General features: G+C 45.5%; 1 pseudogene; it reads left to right on the top strand.

Moving 5' to 3' along the window:
* Positions 1 to 1,339: 1,339 nt before the first annotated feature.
* Positions 1,340 to 11,470, top strand: LOC101335765 (splicing factor C9orf78 pseudogene; annotated as a pseudogene).
* The last annotated feature ends 9,881 nt before the right edge of the window (positions 11,471 to 21,351 follow it).

The following is a 21,351-nucleotide window of genomic DNA, read 5'->3' as shown; positions in this document are numbered from 1 at the left end:
TGTCACCATCCCACTATGGGGAGGAGATGGGACAGAACAGAGAGGGAAGGCGGGAGACCATTTCCTGGTCATAAGCAACTCAAGCTTTCACTTTAGAGCAAATCCTTGGGAGGAAAGCAAACCTTAAATGCCAAGCTTGCATCTCTAATACTTGACGCTGCTAATTTAGGAAGAGAAGTCACCAGACTCTGCCCTTTCTGGGGCCTCCAAGCCAGCTTAACCCTTCCAGGCACGACAACCTGCGTGCCTCTGACAGTGAGGCGAGGGCTGGAAAATGTCGCTTTAAAAAACGCCACACTCCTCTCTCTCTTGAAAATACTGGGAAATGTCATTCCAGGTCCCATGGCCATGGACACCGTTCCCCAGAGGATGCAGAGGAGAACCGCTGAGATACAGAACCAGGATGAGGAGAAATAGGAATGTGGAGGGGCCGGACTGCACTTTGTCACATCTTCCTAAAGGCCCCAGTGATTCCTTGTGAGAAGGGCAGGCAGAGTTTGCGAGCTGTCCCCTCTTCCTTTACTAATAGAGCCCCGGACTTTATGCTAGCCCATGTGGCTACCCAGAGTGAAAGATCACAGCCTCCAGTGTCCTTTGCTGCTCAGTGTGGCTATATGACTAAATTCTGGCTGATGGAAACTTCTGGAAAGGGTGCTTAAAATGCCGAGACATGCCCTTATTGTTCCCTTCCATGCTCCCGCTGTCTGGAATGAGTTTGTGATGTGATGACTGGACCTCAAGCAGCCACAGTGGACCATGAAACCACTCTGGGATTGAGGACCACATTTGATAAAATGGCAAAATAGAAGGAATCTCGGTCACTTGGGTATTTTATTAAGTGGAGGAAACTTGCCGGATTTGGACCACCTACTCTCAGACTGAATGTGAGAGAGAAATAAGCTTCTACCTTATTTAAGTTATTCTTACTGGAGACTTTGCCATGCTTGCTGTTGAATCTGTTCTTAACTAGCATAGAAGGGAATAAGCTTTAGACCAAAATCTCATTGTATCTTATTTGTAGTATGGGCACTTATATCTACCTATAGATATTTAACTAAGAATGCTTGAGAAGCTTCTTTAACTTAAACTTCGATAAACACAATACAATGAGTGACTGAACGCACCGTAGACGGTCTTATACCCTCACGTATGCACGTTGGCGTTAAGACTACAGAAAACTGCATTGGACCGGCTGGTTTGGATCACTTCAGGGCTCTGGGTGTAGGGACTTCCCTAGGTGTCTGGCACCTGGCCCTGGGTGACTAGGGCGGGGGAGGGGAGTGAGCAGCCCATAGAGGAGGTGGTGGGGTGCCCGCTCTAGATGGGTTGGTTGGCAGGTGAAAGGTGAGCTCCCAGCTACGTTGTTTACTGTCTGTAGGAGCTGGCTGGCTCTGGGAGGGGCAGTACCCTCTCAGGCCCTGGAGGCCAAAGCATCACATCTAGAAACCAGGAGATGTGGTTATCCAGAAGGGCACGATGTCACTCTCGAGCACCCGTGCTTGTCGAGGAGCCGCCGACAGCACCCGTCCTTACTCAGATCTCGCCTCGTCCGCTGGCCCTGTCAGAACCTCTCCTCTACCGCGCCTGTGTCTCCCAGGAAGCCCGTATCACCCTTGGTTTGTGGTCACGTATATACGTGGTGATCTTGCCATCTACTCCGGGAGCCCCTGAGAAACAGGGAGGTGTCAGTCAGCTCCATATCACCTCCCAACGTCCTCCCCAGGCCTGGCACAAAGCTGGCCCCGCAGGTGCGTGTGAAATTGATGAAAACGCAGTGCCGAGCGCAGGAGGTCTGTGGATATACACTGACCTGTGTGTGATGCTTTCCCCGAGAGAGTGAATTCCCCAGTCACTTCTTACTAAGGCAGTGATGGGGAGGTGGGCAGAGTTACTCTGTTTCCTGTGTTTATTCCTCAAATGCCGTGCGCTCTTAGGGGAAGGCAATTTCACTCGATAATTTGGGGACCAGGATTACTCCTTCTTTCTTAACGTTGAGTTATTTGCATGACAGGAATCCGCATTTACAACGATGAAAACCACAACTGAATTTGGAATAAATCTGGGTGGGAGCAGCACGCTCGTAAAAAATCAGCAGGTTTGGGATATAGGGAAGCAGAATCATTCCGTGGAAAATTTCAGCGCAAATTGAATTTTCTTTTTTTCGAGTGCTTTAATTTGCTCCTTCCGTGCTTTTGTTACTTGACTTAAAAAAGCAGCTTTACATAGTGCTAATGGTACCTACGAGTTAAATACTTCCTTTCTGCATACGTGATGGCAACCGCAGTGTAGCTATTTCATTAGTAAATTAAATGATTTCTAATTATTCATGATGAGTCCACTTTCCAACAGCTATTTTATTATCTCCATATTTTTTCTCTGCAGCTCTTCTAAACAGTTTTTGCCCCTAATCAAACAGATCAACTTGTATTTTTTCCTTTCTCTCTCTCTCTCTTCATTACTCAAAAGAAACATTCTCAAATGCCTTTAACTTCAGGTCTCAGTAATGAACAAAAGGATACGTTATCAAGGATAGCCTTTTCCAAAACTGTAATTTTAAAACTGTTTCATGCTTTTGGATGGCAGCAGGCAGTTGTAAGTAGGTACAAAGCGACGTAAATCCAGTCCCCACTGTCTACTTTTTTTTTTGGTTGCATTGGGTCTTAGTTGTGGCTTGCCGGCTCCTTAGTTGTGGCACATGGGCTCCTTAGTTGCAGCTCAGGAGCTCCTTAGTTGCAGTTCGCTGGCTCCTCAGTTGTGTCATGCCAACTCTTAGTTGTGGCATGCATGTGGGATCTATTTCCCTGACCAGGGATCGAACCAGGGCCCCCTGTATTGGGAGAGCGGAGCATTAACCACTGCACCACCAGGAAAGTCCCCGTTGTCTACTTTTTTAAAGGGTGCTTTTTAAGTCTCTGACAAAATTTGTCCCTGGGGCTTTAATATAGAGAGCAAATTGAATCTTTATTTCTCTTTAAGACAAAGTGAACAACCTGCTGTATAAAAAGATAAATAAAATAAAATTCAAAAAAAAAAAAAAAGAAAGACAAAGTGAAGTCCCGTACCCTCCAAAATAACCAGCCAGGAACAAAATGAGGAGAAGTCACCTAAGCTTATTTTCTTTCTTTCTTTCTCTTTTTCCCTCTGAGGCAAATGGCCCTCCAAATACAATGGGGAACTACCATGACTGTTGGTATAGCCCAGGTGATCCGGGCCAGTGTTGGTTGAGCAGTAAAGTGCAGTAAAGAGCAGCAGTGACAGCTGCTGCCATCAGGAGGCATTTAATTGTGTTACATAAAAGCCAGTGATGGCACTGTCCATGGGGACCAGCCCGTAGCTCGGACACCTGGCTGGAAGTACGTGGCACACGGCACTCTGCCGAGAGAGGCTGAATTGAGTTGTTGTATTGAGTTGATTTTTCCTCTAAACAGGATTGAAAATATCATTCCCATCACAACAGCACAGAAAGAAATGGAGATCTGCCCACGAAAAATCCCATTAACTCGTTAAACAGCAGCGTTTTCAAGAGTATATTAGAGAAGAAAATGGAAGTATCAGAAGAGAACTTCCACACAGCTCGCCATGCAGTCCTCCGCTTTGCCTGCCTTTGTCCCTATCCTGCACAGCCTGGATGTGATACCCAAGCCCTCCGTTTCCATCAGGCCCCTCTCCTGTCGTTCATTTCTCCCTCTATCGTGTAAACACGCCGTGCCAGCTCCCATCTCAATGATGGTAACACAGCACTGCGATTCCAAGGAAACCCCCTTGATCCCATGTCCTTCCCCCAGGCTGCGTCTTTTCTTTGCTTCCCTTTCCAGCGACGTTCCTAAGAGTTAGTTCCAACGCCTGCCTCTTCCTCTTCCCCTTCTCCCATTGTCTCATGAACCTACCCTGGCCAGGCCTTCATTCCTCCCGTTCCTCGAGCTGTGCGCTCGTTCAGGTGATCTGTGTGTCGCTGAATCCAGCGGTCAGTGTCTCTGTCTTTGATGACTCCTGCCTTCTCCATAGACTTCCTCCCTGGGGCTCTAGGACACCTCTTTTGTGGCCCCTATTCCTTCTCAGCCCCAGTCTCACCAGCAGTTTCTCCTCCTCTTCTCTACTTCCAAGAACTGGCTTTCCCCGGAATCCAGAGTTCTTTGTCGTTTGTTAAAGAGTCCTTTAAAATATGTCTTTTGTTCTTTCTCTGCTCACTCCCTGCTGCCCCACAGCTTTAAAGACATATATAGGAGGAAGATTTGCCTACTTATTTCTCCATCTTGGACCTGTCTTCTGAATTCCACACTCACATACTTGACATCTCCCCTGAGGTTCTATAAACTTGTCAAATTTGACATGTGCAAAGCCAAACTATTTCTATCCAGAAACATGCCCTCCATATTCCTTTTCCATCACAGTAAGTGGCAAATTCATTCTTTAAGTTTCTCAGGTAAAAAATTCTTGAATCTTCATCTCCCATACTCCACATCTGAACCATCAGCAAGTCCTGTCCACTCTGCTGCAAAGTACACCCAGCATCTGATCTCTCCCACTACCTGTGCTCTCCTTTGCTGTGGCCTACTGCAGTAGCTCTCTAACTAGTCTTCCTGATCCTATCCTTGAACCTAACCCATCCCCCCAAAGCATGGCATTTGTTCTCAGCCAATGCCAGCCAGAGTCGAGATACCTTATAGCTAGATTTAATGAGAGTGACATATAGGAAAATTGAAAGGACACCAGCCCAGCCACTTCCTGGGGAAAAAAAGTCAACTTTTTGTTAACTTCAGAGTAATTGCATTTAGGAGCCCTTCTAATTATTCTTAAAATGACCACGTGAGCCATGAGTCCACTCTGTGACCATGTCTGTTGTGATTCCAAGTCCCAGTAAGAACAAAACCAGGTGGGCAGCAGAGCTTGAAAAATATTGCTTTAACAAGATTTATTTCTATCAGGGTCTGCTACAGATGGTCAGGCCCAGTACTAATAAAAGTACATGGTTTCTGGTCCTCTGGGACAGACCTTTCCCAGCTTTCTGGAGGTTGCAACATCCTCTTGTTTATTTAATTCCCTAACTTCTTTTCCACTTCTCTCCACCCAAGTTAGGCATGTTTTATTTATGTAAAATGTAATGGATGGAAATTTAAATTGTTACTGTTCTGAACATTTTTAGAGACTTTGACATCATGGGAGTTATTGCATAGCTGAGAATCACAGCTTCAAGGCAATATTTGAAAGAACGAATGGGACCCAGAGAGCCAAGAGAGGAAAAAATAAATCGACAGAGAAGGACATAGAGTTAGGAGGAGGAAGAATCAACAGAGAACTGAATCAATAAAAGGCAATGGAACCCCTGAATGTTGCCCTCCACACGTCGGGGGAGGCAGTTATGTTTATGTGATTGCTACGGGGACTAAGTGCACTCAGTTCATTCATTCAAAAAGAAATATCTCTGAGCACTTGCTTGGTTATGGGCGATTTTGTAGGCATCAAAGAAAAAATAAAGATGAATAAAATAATATTTATTCCCTTGAGGAAGTCCAAACCTATAAGGGAAAATGAACGGTAACCTGAGTCAGAGAACAATTAACAGCTGTGTTCATTAAGACAGGGCCAGAAATGCAAGAGATTTCTGTGTATTAATTCTGTATCCCGCAATTCTACCAAATTCATTGATGAGCTATAAGAGTTTTCTGGTAGCATTTTCAGGATTCTCTATGTATAGTATCATGTCATCTGCAAACAGTGACAGTTTTACTTCCTTTCCAGTTTGGATTCCTTTTATTTCTTTTTCTTCTCTGATTGCCGTGGCTAGGACTTCCAGAACCATGTTGAATAAAAGTGGCAAGAGTGGACATCCTTGTCTGAGAGGAAATGCTTTTTGCTTTTCACCGTTGAGTGTGATGTTAGCGCACGAAAAGATGCTCAACATCGCTAATTATTAGAGAAACGCAAATCAAAACTACAATGAAGTACCACCTCACACCGCTCAGAATGGCCATCATCAAAAAGTCTACAAACAATAAATGCTGGAGAGGGTGTGGAGAAAAGGGAACCCTCTTGCACTGTTGGTGGGAATGTAAATTGGTACAACCACTATGGAGAACAGTATGGAGGTTCCCTAAAAAACTAAACATAAAACTACCATATGACCCAGCAATCCCACTACTGGGCATATATCCTGAGAAAACCATAATTCAAAAGGACACATGCACCCCACTGTTCATTGCAACACTATTTACAATAGCCAAGGCATGGAAGCAACCTAAGTGTCCATCGACAGATGAATAGATAAAGAAGATGTGGTACATAGATACAGTGGAATATTACTCAGCCATAAAAGAGAACAAAATCATGCCATTTGCAGCAACGTGGATGGACCTAGAGATGATCATACTAAGTGAAGTAAGTCAGACAGAGAAACACAAACATCATATGATATCACCCGTATGTGCGATCTAAAAAGATGATACAAATGAACTTATTTACAAAACAGAAAGAGACTCACAGACATAGAAAACAGACATGGTTACCAAAGGGGAAAGGGGGGGTTAAATCAGGAGTTTGGGATTAACATATACACACTACTCTACATAAAATAGATCAACAACAAGGACCTACTGTATAGCACAGGGAACTCTGCTCAATACTCTGTAGTAACCTACATGGGAAAAGAATGTGAAAAAGAATGGATATACGTATATGTATAACTGAATCACTTTCCTGTACACCTGAAACTAACACAACATTGTAAATCAACTATACTCCAATAAATAATAAAAATTTAAAAAAAAAAAAAGACAGGACCAGGACCAGAAACCAGACCCCCGTCTCACCTTCCGTCTCCTCTCTTGTTATCAATGTTCTTGGGTGACAGAAAGAACAACTGCTCTGTTAATTTACCTTGTCATACCAAACAGCTTGGGAATTGCTCGTGAAATAGAGTCCTTCAAGGGATTAACAAAGAACACCCAGGGGAGGCCTGTTGATGTATCCACTTTCACCCGGGGCTCAACAATGTTGTGAGCCAGGACAGCTGCCTGGATGGGTGAGCGATGGGTGAGCCTGAGGGACTTGTGCTAGTTAGTTCACATGTGGGTTAGCAAGTGGATAGGCCACCTTCCCAGGAAGGGTTCTGTAGCCTGAGTCCTCCAGTGCCTACTGCAGTCGGGGCATACTGCCAGACAAGGTAAAGCTTCCCTCAAAGAAAAGACCCTAACCTGACGCTCTCATGTGGACTCTCCTACCTGTGTCTTCAGCTTCTTGCTCCTTGTTAAGTCCATCGTTTTTAGCGATTCCTTCTGGTAGAAAAGACCACTTCTGTCCTTTATGTGTATTCAAGCTTCCGCCCACTGGTGAGCAGAGTGGGTCCAGGCTTCCTCCCATCCCAGCTGCCTGTGTCTTTCTTGCTACAGCTTCTCCTGTAAGACTAAAGCAAAGCAACCTTCCCCAGCAGTCTCTCCAGGCTAGCACAGCCACGGACACTTTTGCGTATCCTCTTCCAGAGGCAAATGACTTACCTAAGTGCAATACAGTGCCTAGCTGCCTGTACCCAGCTGTTTGGCTTTTATAGGTTATAGGCTCCTGGCTTAGAATGTCAAATAGGTCTGTTACCGAATCCGGACCAGCTGCTCACTGCTCAAAACTCAATACAAGAAAGTGACAGAGAGAGAGAGAGAGAGAGGGAGAAATGTTGGTAGAAAGGAAAGTTGCTTTTAATCAGAAGGCCAGCAATCTGGGGAGATGGTGGACTCAGTGTCTCCTAAAAACCGTCTCCGAAGATTCTGCTCAGCCATGAAAGCCTTTAAAAAGGGAAACAGGGAGGTCATCTCAGTGAATCATTGAGGTAGGGGGTCAGAGTCCTCACCATACCCCACCGCGTGCAGGCGTGTGTGCAGGCTTGTTGATTCGTCGTGATCTCTCTTTAGATGCCGTCTTGTTCACACAGTTTGTTCACGGGATTACTGAAGGGGAAGCTGGGGTAGAGATCTGGTCATCTGTTAATTACTTATTCTTCATTGCTACTTCTTTGATCTATGGAAAGAACCAACAGGTTAGGCAAGGTACCGTGTGGTCACAAGATGTGAAAGGTGTTCTAGGGCCGGAGATGAGTAGAGCATGACGGGCACCTGGTGTAAGGGTAGTGACAAGACAAAGGGGGCCGCTGTAGAGAGCTCTTTCCTGCCGAAAGCTGCTTACAGTTCTGCAAAAGAAAACCAGAAGCGTCTACTTTGCCCCTCCCCTCTCCAATTTTCACATCCTCCACGCAGCCATTGTAACCCTTTAGCTGGCTTTACACTGCCATTTCTTGATATTTTAATATCTTAGAAATGATTGCCATTTGCCATTTTGAAAGTCAGGGTCTCACTCTCTTCCCACACAACTCACACCTTTTCCCTCCCACACTATGTTCCCTTCCACTCAATTAAGTTACATAGTAATTTTTAGATTTAGCATTTTCATTATGCCCCTGTAAATAGTAGCTTAGCTATTTAGCTCTGATCATATTTCCTTTCTTGAACAAATGATGGTTTCCCTGGACTTAGTAAATGACTCTGCTGGAGGTATAAGCCTGCCTCAATACTGTAACAGAGGTTGTCTGTCAGTTTCCTTCTTTTTCACGGAGCCCTTCCTCCTGGACCCCTCTGCCCTCCTGTCGAACGTGCAGATCATCTTATGGCCTCTCTTCGGCATCTCCTGGGGACCGCTTCCCTTCTCTCTTGTTGGATCCCTGGTTTCTGGAGCCAATATCTTTCTCTTTCTAGATGTATTTCTTTGTTTTCAAAGAGTACATACGTAGCTTCATAAGAAAGCGTGCCTGAGGGGCTTTTTTGTTTTGTTTTTGTCTTGTCTTTGTGTTTTGAGGTCTTGCATGTCTAAAAATGTCTTGACTGCCGCAGCTGGACCTCAGGGTCTGTGCCATCATGGAGACTCTCCACCCACGCTGGACCCACTCAGAGTTGTGGGAAGATGAGCTGGACTCAGAAGAAGTTTATCAAGCTGGAGGAGCCCCGAGGGGTGCAGGACTTGGGGAAGGGGGCTCATGGCCTGTGCCGTGGCCCTGCTGGTGAGAGAGAAAGTACAAGGGGAGACCACTCAGAAGACAGGAGGTGTGGAGACATGAGGAAACTGAAGAACAGGGGCACCGAAGAGATCAATGAAGAGGAAGACCCCCTTTGAGCACGTCGCTCGTGCAGAAACCAACCAAAGGCATGAGGTCGCACACATGATGGAGAACTTTGAGACAGAGCTGCAGAAGAGGAAAGAGATGCAGACCACGAAAGCAGAAAGTCAAGCTGTAGAATGCGGTCTCTGTGAACCTGCAGCGAGCATCCTCAGCAAAGACCGTGGAGATGTCTCCCAACCAGACGCTGAGCGGCATCCCCAAGGTGGACCTCCAGCATGATGCTGAAATAAAAAATATTTCCATGGAGGATGCTAACATCTGTTGGCAGGGCAGCAGAACAAGAAGAAAGACAATGAACATCCTCTGTGTTCACCAGCAGTGTGTAGATTATGAGCAGCCCACTGATCTTATCACGAGGTGCTCAATGCCCCCAAATGGAGAACAAGGAAGAGCCCAACACTTGCCCTTTGAGAAGGGGTCCCCCCCCATCCCTAACCACAAGAGTCCTGCTAAGGACAATGCCACCAATTTCTATCACTATGAGAAGTTCAAGAAAAAAGAAGTGAGGGTGGTTGAAGGGGAGAAGGGCAGGGTGGGATGTAAACAGAACCTTCCTTCAAGCCCCCTCATAAGAAAAGGCTTCCTGGACAGAGACCTGCTTGTCTGCTGGCAGACAGCTCCGGAAACAGACTTTGCTAGTCCTGTTGCTTACCTGCTGCATTTCTGAAGCACTGAATTTGTAACCTTTTGAAACAAAACAATACACAGTTTTCCTATTTGGGAGCAAACTCTAGCCTAACTAGCCAAACTCTAGTGAGCATTCTGAAATCTTGTTTAAGGAATTCCCTGGTTGTCCAGTGGTTAGGACTCTGCACTTCCACCACTGAGGACCAGGGTTCAATCCCAGGTCAGGGAACTAAGATCCCGCAAGCTTCGCGGTGCAGTCAAATCTTAAAAACAAACAAACAAACCAAAAAAAACAGTCTTTATTCTTCACTAATTGATAGTGTTGCTGGGTATAGAATTCTACATTGAAAATTGTTTGCTCTGCAAATGTCGTAGGCTCTGCTCCTATATGGATGGGAGAAGTTGGATATTATTTCTTTTTGAAGGATTTTAGGATCTACTCTTTGCCCCAGTATTCTGAAATTTGTTTGTGATGTGCCTTAATGGATTAGGAGGCGACTTTGAATTTTAGTTCTAGGAAGTTCCACTGAAATATTTTGGATAATGTCTCCCTCCACTTTTCTTCTATAACCTTTTGTTCTGGAACTCTTAGTACTTGGATGTCGATCTCAAGATTAATCCTTTACCTTCCTTAGCTTTTTCTATTTTTAAAATTTCTTTGCCACTTTATTCTCTACTTCAGATTTCCTCAACTTTTTCTACCAAATCAGCTCAAGAATTTAAAAGTTCTTTTTATTAAAGTGTGACATAAAATCCTAAGTATATAGCTTGACAAGTCACCTCCAAGTGATCACGTCTTGTCTCTACCACCTTATCGAGACATAGAACCACATCCCCACCCGAGAAGTCTCCATGAGTCCTCTCTCTAGGGTGCTTTCCTTCCCTCCCCTCCAAAAGTAGCAGAAATTCTGACTGCTAACACCCGAGTTCAATTTTGCCTACTTTTGAACTTTATATAAATGAAGTTATATTGTATGAAGACTTTTGCTCCTGGTTTCTTTCACTCAACATTAAGATTGTGAAATTCTTCCATGTTGTTGCATATAGTGGCAAATGTTCATTTATTTTAATTGCTTTAGAGTATTTTGTTATATCTATCTATTCTGTTGAGAGATATTTGGGTGTTGTTTTTAGTTTGGGACCATTATTAACAGCATTGCTATGATGATTCTTGTACAAGTCTTACAGACACACACACACACACACACACACACACAAGTATGTAAAACTGCTATCCTAGGTCATGAGTTTATCAAACATGAGTAGATACTGCTAAACCATTTTCCAAGGGTGATGCTAACTTAGCCTCCTACTGACAGTGGATGAGAGTTTCATTTGTTCCTTATCTTTGCTAATACTTGGTATTGTCTGTCTTTTCCATTTTAAAATGTCTGAATGGCAGTGTGTAGAGGTATCTTACTGTGGTTGTAATTTGCACATTCCTCATTACTAATGACGTTGAACACTTTTTCATCTATTTATTAGCTACTTGGAGATCTCATGAAATGCTTGTTCAAATCTCTTGCCTATTTTTCTACTTGGTTGTCTTTTTTTTTTCTTAATGACTCAATATCTTCTGGATAGGACCCCTTTGTTGATATAGGTTGTGGTTCTATTTCCCACTCTGTGTCTGACCTTTTATTGTTTAGTATTGTGTCTTTGATAAATAAAAATTCTTAATTTTAATGTACTCATTACAGTTTTTCAGTTTTCTCTTTATGATTAGTGGGTTTGGGTTTTGGTTTTGTATCCTGCTTAACACATCTTTTCCTCTCCCAAAGTCCTGATAATACTCTACCATATTACAGGAATAAAGACTCAGACGTAGAGAATGGACCTGAGGACACAAGGAAGGGGAAGGGTAAACTGGGATGAAGTGAGAGATTGGCATGGACATATACACTACCAAATGTAAAATACATAGCTAGTGGGAAGCAGCCGCATGGCACAGGGAGATCAGCTCGATGCTTTGTGACCGCCTGGAGGGGTGGGATAGGGAGGATGGGAGGGAGGGAGATGCAAGACGGAGGGGACGTGGGGACATATGTATATGTATAGCTGATTCACTTTGTTATAAAGCAGAAACTAACACACCATTGTAAAGCAGTTATACTCCAATAAAGATGTTTAAAAAATAAATAAATAAAACACCCTTTGTCAAAAGGGACAATTTTTTTTAAAAATCAAAAAAATAATACTCCACCGTATTAACTTGTTGAAGTTTAATTGTGCCAACTTTCACATTTAGTTCTAAAATCCGCTTGGAGTTGATTTTTGTGCATAGCATGAGGTGGGAATCAAGTTTCATCTTTTTCCATATGGATATGCAATTGATCCTTCACCCTTTGTTGAAAGACCATCCTTTCCCCAGTGCTCTGCAATGTCATCTTGGTCATAAAGCCAGTGTCCATACATGAGTGGGTCTATTTTTAGATTTTTAGATTCTCCGTGTATTTGTCCCTCCTTGCTCAAATACCTCTCTCTTAATTTACCGTAGTTCTTAATAAACTCAAAACCCAGCAGCGAAAATAGCGCTTTGCTCCTCCCTGAGATGTCCTTGGCTGTTACTGGCCATTTGCGTTTTCACACAAATTTTCGAAGGAGCTTGTGAAATTTCACGAAATTCTATTGGCATGTTGATCCAGATTGCATCTAGATGTTGCTGTGAAGGTATTTTTGCAGATGAGATTAACATTTATATCAGGGGACTCTGAGTAAAGCCAATTATTGTGGGTGGGCCTCATCCAATCTGTTGAAGGCTGAAAGAGAAAAGACTGAGGACCCCCAAGGAAGGAGGAATCTGCCCCCAGACTGTCTCTGGATTCAAGCTGCACTGTCGACTCTTCTCTGGGTCTGCGGCCTGCCAGGTGTGCCAGGGCCCACAGTCCTGCAAGCCAGTTCTCACGTACGTACATATATACACACACATAGATATCTTCTATTGGTTCTTTTTCCCTGGAGATTCTTGACTAATACATAGATCATGTCCCTGGCTGTCTATGCTGTCCATGAATAAGGCTGGGCCTCTAATTGGTTATTGTCATCTTTTGCTCTGGTTGGTGATACTAATTCTGCTTTCTTTATTCTGTAAATGACTTTGAGCACCTACTGTGTGCTGGGCAGTCTACTAGAAGTTGCAGGACTTTTGCACAAACAGAAATAGCTGTCTGTGTGTTCGAGCCTCAATGTCATCTATTAGTGAAAAGAACATCTTAGTTACGGGGTTTAATGAAACTTTTTGAAGATGAGCTATAAAATCAATTCATTTCCATTACTAGAAAGAGTTTTACATACACATATAGGGAAGGGATGACAAAGAGACTTGAATTCATAAGCCAACTCGGGTAAAGTGATGGTGGATGCCTGGAGCCCTCCTGTGTGGGAAGGGGTCTGAGAAGCACTTGGGTTCCAAGGGAAAAGGACCCTTTTGTGACGTCTTCCTTGGGCATTGGGGGATAACAGGCATCACAGGTGCCCTGTTTTGCCATCCCTGGGATTCCTTTTGTCGCCTTAAGAACTCAGTGAGCTTGATTTTGAAAGCCGGTGCCTTGGCCATGCTATAGTGCTTACAGCTGGAGGTGTTGCAACTTTCTATAAATTACATACCGAGAAACTGGTCATGGCCATTTGTGTTGCTCTAACGTCACGTTAGCATAAATTAAAGGAGGGATTGGATGTGGTTCACTGCAGTTATTCACAGTTGTTCCTATGATTTGTGTTTGGAGTTGGCCTGCTTACGTCTTCTTGTGGCTGATTGAGGCTACAAGCAATGTTGTCCCATTAGAGGAGGAAAAAAGAGAGAAAAATACTCATTATAAAGCATGATACAATGACTCACGTTCATGTACCCTAAAGGGCTTCCTGACATGAGGAAAGGGAGAGGAGATATGTTTCTGGTCACAATGCCTTTATTCCATTATTAAAGCTATTGCTCCTCTGAGAAAAAAAAGATTTATAATGTTTCCAATGAAGGTGCCAATTAGACCATGAAAAAGTTCTGCAAATTAAAGGCATTAAGTAACTAGCAAAGAGGACAACTGTTACATACCCACAACGTTGAAGGAAAAGAGTTGTGTTGTAAAAATGTGACCTCATTTGCCACTTAATAACCTGCTCACCAATGTCACTTTTCTTACAATAAACTCCAGACTCAGAGTCCCTTCCTGGGTATGGAATATTGCGGTAAAATCTTGGGACCAAGTATTTAACTTTCCAGGAAGCAAAAAGCATTTTAAGACAATTTACTGCACACCTCACACCCTGCCAGAAGATGGAGAGATTAAAAACTAGGCAACACAGATGGGCTCTGAGTCCAAGAATTTCTAATTTTACTAGAGATATGGAGGTAGGAGGGATCAAATTCTCAGAGGAATCGTGTATGTATCTTCTCAGGAGTAGTAGTTTGATTGTTTTGAATGAATGTGCCCGACAACTCAGTCAAGTAAAAAGTTTAAGTGATGTTTTAATTTCCTGACTTGATTGGTTGTAGACTTAATAGCCCAAGGGAATTCGTATTTTGGCCCAAAGATGGCAAGTTCTGCCAACCCAATGATAGATCGCATATTCCTTTTGTATCTTAAGCAAGGTGGATAGCGGACCAAGAGTACGGGCTTTCCTTTCTTGAAAAATGGGTATCTTCCTCAGTATTAAGTGGATTCTGGGGGAACTTATTTTTTAACTATATTATGTGAAAGCACTTGACAAATCTTGGGTCAGACTCCCGTGGTATGGAAGGCTGAATCAGGAAGTCAAGTCAAGCCATGGTAGATGCCCATTGATTCTTCCAGTGGGTCTCTGGCCCCATCTGGTAAATGGCTACGTAGGTCCCTTGGGTCCCGGGGAGACCCTGAGTCACTCAGCTTTGATCGTCTGTCTGCTGAGCGTGAGCACACATGCCACCCCTGCAGTGGCAAAGGGAAACTTCCAGCCCCATTCCCCCACCCAAGGCTTCCTAGGCGGTACTAAGCTGGTGCCTCTTTCTCTGTTGTGGCTGTGAAGTCAGGAAGGATGGCATTTATGGTGAGGTTAAAGTAAAGGTGGAGGACTGCTCTTCCGCAAGAGGTGTGGCTCCTGATGACAGGATCAGATTCCATGACACTGATCAGTGTCACTCAAGTCAGGCACAGACATGGTGTTAGGGACCAATGAGGTTAGAGTTCACCAGAGATCGACCCAAAGGTCCGCCATCTTGCCCTCTTTTCTTCTCCCTTGTGGACTGGGTTCCAGCTACCATCTCAGCCTCTGGAAGCTGGTGGTGGTGAGCAAAACCGTCCTTTATTCTGAAGCCATTTGCTACATCAAAACACAGTTCAGAAAGGAGGGAAGTACCCTGAGAAAACCATAATTCAAAAAGAGTCATGTACCAAAATGTTCATTGCAGCTCTATTTACAATAGCCAGGAGTTGGAAACAACCTAAGTGTCCATCATCGGATGAATGGATAAAGAAGATGTGGCACATATATAAAATGGAATATTACTCAGCCATAAAAGAAAGGAAATTGAGTTATTTGTAGTGAGGTGGATGGACCTAGAGTCTGTCATACAGAGTTAAGTCAGAAAGAGAAAGACAAATAGCGTACGCTAACACATATATATGGAGTCTAAAAAAAAAAAAAAAGGTTATGAAGAACCTAGGGGCAAGATGGGAATAAAGACACAGACTTACTAGAGAATGGACTTGAGGATATGGGGAGGGGGAAGGGTGAGCTGTGACAAAGTGAGAGAGTGGCATGGACATATATACACTACCAAACGTAAGGTAGGTAGCTAGTGGGAAGCAGCCGCATAGCACAGGGAGATCAGCTCGGTGCTTTGTGACCACCTAGAGGGGTGGGATAGGGAGGGAGACGCAAGAGGGAAGAGATATGGGAACATATGTATACGTATAACTGATTCACTTTGTTATAAAGCAGAAACTAACACACCATTGTAAAGCAATTATACTCCAATAAAGATGTAATAAAAAAAAAGAAAGGAGGGAAGAACTGGGAGCTGTGTGGGCAGGGTTCCTCCTTGGCTGCCTGACTGCGCTCACAACTGCAAAGAAGACTTTGACTTGATGTGACCTTGAGGCCCCAGAGACTTTTCACAGGTGTCTGTAAATTCAGACACTGTAGTTAGGGTCTCCCAAAGCAACAGCATTGGGCTGGGCCTTGGATTTTGTCGTCACAGAGTGAAAAATGACCACCAACCACCGTCTTCCATTTCAATCGGGGACGGCATTGCTTGAGCCATGAAAGGACTCCCGGGGATTAGGAAGAGGTTGAGATTTCAAGCATTTTCCCCTTGGTTCAGGACAAGACAACGTGGACATGCCTTTATCCCAGTGACATGGCTACCAAAAGTATCCAGGGTGGGGGGTCACAGAGTCGTCTCACTGGCTGGTCTGCACGAGCAAGGCATAGGGCGGTGGGTCTGAATTTCTTCTGCTTCCTCATTTCTGTACTTCTGGGTTGTGCCTCGTGCACGACTGCAAAGGCAAAAACTGCAGTGAGTCGGAATGACCTGACATTTCTGTGACGTCTGCTTTTGTTGCACCTGAATTCTCCCAGAGACCATACCACACAAGGGCAATGCACATGGAAAATATCTCATGAATGTCTCTAAGACACACAATAAAAACGGACTACTCAGAGCTAGCCAAGATCCAGTCTGGGGCTTCCCTGGTGGTGCAGTGGTTGAGAGTCCACCTGCCGATGCAGGGGACACGGGTTCGTGCCCCGGTCCGGGAAGATCCCACATGCCGCGGAGCGGCTAGGCCCGTGAGCCATGGCCGCTGAGCCTGCGCATCCGGAGCCTGTGCTCCACAACGGGAGAGGCCGCAACAGCGAGAGGCCCGCGTACCGAAAAAAAAAAAAAAAAGTCCTGTCTGGAGCCTGATGAACCCTCTTTGGCAATTTATAATGAACTGAGGAAATCTTGCAGCTAATTGTTACATGCCTGTGTTACCTCTCGAGGGACAGATGCCATGTCAGGATGCTATGAGTTAGGCTGAAATTTGCCAACAATTCTCTAGCCCAGAGACATTCTCTAGAGAGATGTTAGAGCTGGAACGGGCCACAGAGACTGCTGGGTCCCACTCTTGATTTTTCCAGAGGCAATACCACATGCAGTCTGGGTAATGACCTACCCAGGAGCGCACAGCTAAATGTGGCAGTGCAGGCATCGGAGCCCAGGTCTGAACACCCGACTCTGTGCTTTATTTAAAGACTGCACTGTCCCTCTAGGAACGGTAGGTCTGCGTAAGCACAGGTAGCCAAACTGACGGTGTTCCACTAACCAACTGAAATAGACCAAGGCTTCCTTGGTCAGTCAGGAAGCCGGAAGGGCAAGGGAAGGGTTTGCTCTTACAGGGTGGAGACGAAATGGCTGCTTCCAGTAGATGGCTAAGGAGCCAATGAACAAGTCCAGACCCCGAGCAGCTTACAAACAAAATTCTTCCTTCGCCCAGACATCTGTGCTTCCTCAGTGGAGGCTGTGGACTCTTAGGGCCATGTCACTGTGCTGGCAGTGATGACTCCCCTGTGACGTGGTTATTGTGTAATTCTCCTGTAAAGAGAGGTTAGCTCAAATTCAACAGGACGGCTTAAATTCAAACCAGGGTGCAGCGCCCGCCGTGCATTGGTTACAGCGGTACATCAAAGCTCTGAGAAAAGGAGGGGAAATTTCCTCGCCGCCCCCCAAGGCCCTTGAAGCGCTGCCCCGTGGCAAGCGGGGGAGCCGGTGTCTCGTTCCCAGGCGCCGTCATGTCCGGTGATGCTGCAGGGTCCTCCGGCCTGGCGTGCGGTGCCTTTTGTTCCAAAGGCTGGACCTCGCTTTGACGCGAGCTGGCAGAACCCAAGGACAGAGGGCCACCAGGGCGGGGCCCGTGACCGGAGCCTGGGGAGGGGTAAAAAAAGCTGAATCCTTCCGGCCTGATGGGTTTCCGCACTTCACACAAGCAAATGCACTCATTTTAAGAAAGGGCTGTTAAACCAAACAGGAGATGAAAAGGGAGGCATGCAGGGCGAGACAGAGAGGAACGGAGGGAATTAGATCAGCTGGCTTTACTGAGCACCCCCTCGGGCAGGAAGCCAAGGGCTGGGCAAGGTCTGCTCTCAGGGGTGACTGTCACTTTCCCCCCACTCCTTTATCACCTGGGTGGCTCGCTCAAACATGAAAGTGTCAGCAATGAAAGAATGAAGGCTGCAGTGTTTTTTCAGGAAGAGATCATCCAGTACAGGGATTCACTAAGCGACACGGTGCATCTGCTGTGGGCCCGGAGAGGGACAGACTTGTCAGACTGGGAACAGCTTTCCCAGTAGAGGTTGGCTTGGACTTTACTGGGTAGTATTAGTTTCTAGGTAGCATCCTCTCTTGTGAACAAGTAAGGCTGTATTAGTCTCATTACGGAGTTAAGAGCCACCTGACTGTCACAGACAGCAATCCCTTTGTGATAGGATCCAGTACAAACAAAAGAAAACACAGGCTGAACAGTGGACCGGTCTTGCCCTTGGGTGGCAGCAAGGCCAACAGCCTTTCAGATTCACGTATGTGATCGCGTGGCTTTCCTGACTAACTGTCCCCGCCACACAGCAAAGCCTAGACTGTGGAGCTCAGCTCCCTCCACCCTTGACTCAGAAGAATGCCCACATGCTTGCTTGGTTTGACGCCCATGCACGCTGTGATTCAGGTCCCTCCCCCCCGCCCACAACTCCTGCCCTGACCCTTCTCCTTCTCTCCCAGGTAATTCTCCAGGTTCACAAAAATGGACATATACAGAGCTCTTGTCTAGCTCTTGTCCTAAATAGACACTTATGGAGCTCTGGTCTGTCTCTCTCTTGGGAGAAGTGTCAATAACCCACATTTTTCCAAACTTACATTCATCCATTTATTCTTTCTTTCCTTCAATACTATTGAATGAGCACCGGCCACGTGTCAAGTACTGGGCTAGGTGCAGGCAATTCAATAAAAAACACTGGAATCTATAGTTGGGTGGACGGGTCAGGGGATGCCCACGGAGGCTGGGCGGGTGGGCGCGTGGTGGGAGCTCCAATGCTGTTTCCCTGGAGAGGGAAGGATGAGGCCCCCGGGGTGGGCAGGGGTCAGTGGCTGAAGGCTTGTGACAATGCCAAGAGTCCCGCCTCTTCATCAGGTCGACTTACCCGTTGACACTCCTGGGGCACGTTCCTCTCTCTCAGCGTTCTAAAGAAATGCCTGCATTCCAGTGATGCCTTAGCAGAGGAGCAGAGGGTTTTCTCATTTTACAGGTGAAGAAACTCGAGATCCATGGAGGTGACAGGGCCGGCCAAAGTGACACAGGACCCCAAAGTAGAAGTGGAACCGTCAGCGAGGTCCGTGACAGGAGAGGGAAATGCGAATCTGCTGCCCAAGGAGAACCCAGTTAATACGTGGTATAAATTCTTTACATGGTGTTTTAAAAACCAAACTCCCTGGTTGAAACTTAATCAGGAGTGTATTGTGCAAGCTGGGCCACTGAAGGTCAAGGCTGTGGAATCGCACTCCATACATCTCTGATCCTGCCTCCTAAAGTACAGCCAGACCGAGGACGGTGTCACCGTGAAGAGGGAAGCGCATTCCTGCCTCGGGGAAAGAATGGGCTTAGCTAACCTTCTCTATCATCAGTGTGGACCAACAACAGACTAAATGGTTTTAGTTCAAGGGGAGAAATAGAAAACAAGTGACCTTTGATATATGGAAATGCAGAAGGAAGAGCCCAGGATCGATCATTCAAAACCACAGGTAGATAGTGACCTATTTTCTCTGTTCTAAGAGGAGCTGAGGATGGCACCCACCCCCTAAGCCTTTGGGATGAGGGCAGCATGACCTGATATACATCAAAGTGCTTAGGGCAGTGCTGGGCATACGGTAAACGCTCAATTTGTCAGCTGTCCTTGTCCTTAGGTTCCCTTAAAGATATGGGCACCCAGTTTGAGAAGCATGGTGGTAGAAAACGCTTCTAAAAGAACAAGGCTCCCCCAGGATCCAGCAGCACCATGATGGTACCTGTAGGAGAATGAGATCAAGCTAGACACGGGCCATGTCTTCCTATAACACCCAGCACTTGATCGCGTAAACAGCGCTCACCGTACAGCAGAGGAGGTTGAGTGGTTCACAGGTGTTCATGTAAAGTGGCACAGTGCTGGATGCTGGTGTGGATCGTCAAGAAGAGGTGAGACCAATGTAAATAGACAGAATACATCCCATGGGAAGAGTGATGTAGCTAAAAGTGTGATGTTGCAAAATGATCACAGGTTTTTAATTTTATTTGTAACAATGTTATTTTAATTAAATATATAATTTATAAAAATTATAAATTATATAATCTGGGAGGCCAGATCTGAGTGATAACATAAAAAGGAGAAGGGCTTCCCTGGTGGCGCAGTGGTTGAGAGTCCGCATGCCCATGCGGGGGACGCGGGTTCGTGCCGCGGTCCAGGAAGATCCCACATGCTGCGGAGCGGCTGGGCCCGTGAGCCATGGCCGCTGAGCCTGCGCGTCCGGAGCCTGTGCTCCGCAACGGGAGAGGCCACAACAGTGAGAGGCCTGCGTACCGCAAAAAAAAAAAAAAAAAAAAAAAAAAAAAAGGAGAAGAAAATATACCGTTTTCCACATGAGAGGCCGTCCTTTTTCAATGCCTTACATCAGTTTAACAAACCCATGCTTCCTGTCCTCTATTTTCTGGCTGATCCTTCGTCCCAGTCTACGGACCAGAGATTCAGCGAGGAACGAAGAAACTCCACCCTTTTGTAAAAGCCCGTAACCCTTAAAGTCACAGTGTGAGAAGATAAATCCGCACAGTCAAAATCACCCTTAAAATTCTATTTAGTCTTTTGCTCAAACAAGAGAGCTACAGGCGTCCAGGGGAAGTCTAGGTTCAACAATATTTAAAGGCAATTCTTTTCTTTAAAAGGGATCTAATCGTTGGTAAATGGCTTCTAGAGTAGAAGAATGGGTAGTGCCTGCGCCTTTCAATTTTGTCTCCACCACATTTAAGATTAAGTCATTTTATTATTATTTTATAATTTTTTACCGAATGACTCCCTTGTTGGTCCCCCATTGGTTATATGCACACAGGGGAGTGTTATGTATGTACACAGGGTTGTTATATGCACACACGGGGTTGTTATGTGCACACACAGGGATGTTAGGTGTGTAGACAAGGGTTGTCATGTGCGTTGTTCTGTGCACACACGGGGTTATCCCACTGCACCTTTGTTTCATTTGATGATCTCTCTCAGCTTAGTCTCTGAAGGATACAGATAGAAACTACCTACTCTCTGTGTGCTTTCCTACACAGCTACATGCTTTGACCTCCTGGAGGCAGCTTTTCCCCTTGCTCTAGTTTTTTTTTTTAATTTATCTATTTTATTTATTTACTTTTGGCTGTGTTGGGTCTTTGTCGCTGCACGCAGGCTTTCTCTAGTTGTGGCAAGCGGGGTCTAATCTTTGTTGCGGTGCATGGGCTTCTCATTGCGGTGGCTTCTCTTGTTGCGGAGCATGGACTCTAGGTGCACGGGCTTCAGTAGTTGTGGCTTGTGGGCTCAGTAGTTGTGGCTCGCGGGCT

This window comes from Tursiops truncatus, chromosome 16 (genome assembly GCF_011762595.2).
Source record: "Tursiops truncatus isolate mTurTru1 chromosome 16, mTurTru1.mat.Y, whole genome shotgun sequence".
Taxonomy (NCBI): domain Eukaryota; kingdom Metazoa; phylum Chordata; class Mammalia; order Artiodactyla; family Delphinidae; genus Tursiops; species Tursiops truncatus.
This window is presented reverse-complemented; position numbering and strand designations above follow the sequence as displayed.